Here is a 645-nt window from a genome sequence, read left to right as displayed (position 1 = left end):
GTCAGAGCTGACAACGTCTGGCGGCTGTACGTGGTTGGAGGAGCCGACCGACCCAAAGTCGGTAGCCAGCTGAGTGGTGTCGGGCCCCTCCATTGGTCGGCGAGCTCATGTGAGTCGGCCATCAGTCCACTGGGTTCAATCGGTCGGGATGGATACGCCCGACATATCCCCAGTCGGCGATGGATTGTTGAATGGCCGGTGATGGCATCCGTCAGTGGGTCGCCCCGACCGACGATCGGTCGGGTTCTTGCCCAGTCGGAGTCGGTCGATCGGGCCGTTAGTCGGTCGGTCCGCCAGTCGGTCGGTCGGGCCATCGGTCGATCGGTCGGGCCGTCGGTCGGTCGGCCCGCCAGTCGGCCGGTCGGGCCGTCGGTCGATCGGTCGGGCCGTCGGTCGGTCGGTCGGTGGGTATCCCCCAACAGTTGCCCCCCTCCGCTCCTAAGTCGGGTGGTGAGCTGGCCGATGCTTTCATTCGGGCAGCAATCCTGGATGACTGGGAGCGGATTTGTCGCATGTGTAGATCCGACCGTACCGCCGAATGATCCGATGTCAGACGCCTCATGAATGCCAAGCGATCCGGACGTTAGTCGATGTCAGAAGTCACGTCGGCGTCAGGTGTCAGACGCCACGTCTTGTCGTCGTCAG

This window comes from Elaeis guineensis, chromosome 15, assembly GCF_000442705.2.
Source record: "Elaeis guineensis isolate ETL-2024a chromosome 15, EG11, whole genome shotgun sequence".
NCBI lineage: Eukaryota > Viridiplantae > Streptophyta > Magnoliopsida > Arecales > Arecaceae > Elaeis > Elaeis guineensis.
Note: the sequence above shows the minus strand (reverse complement) of the source record.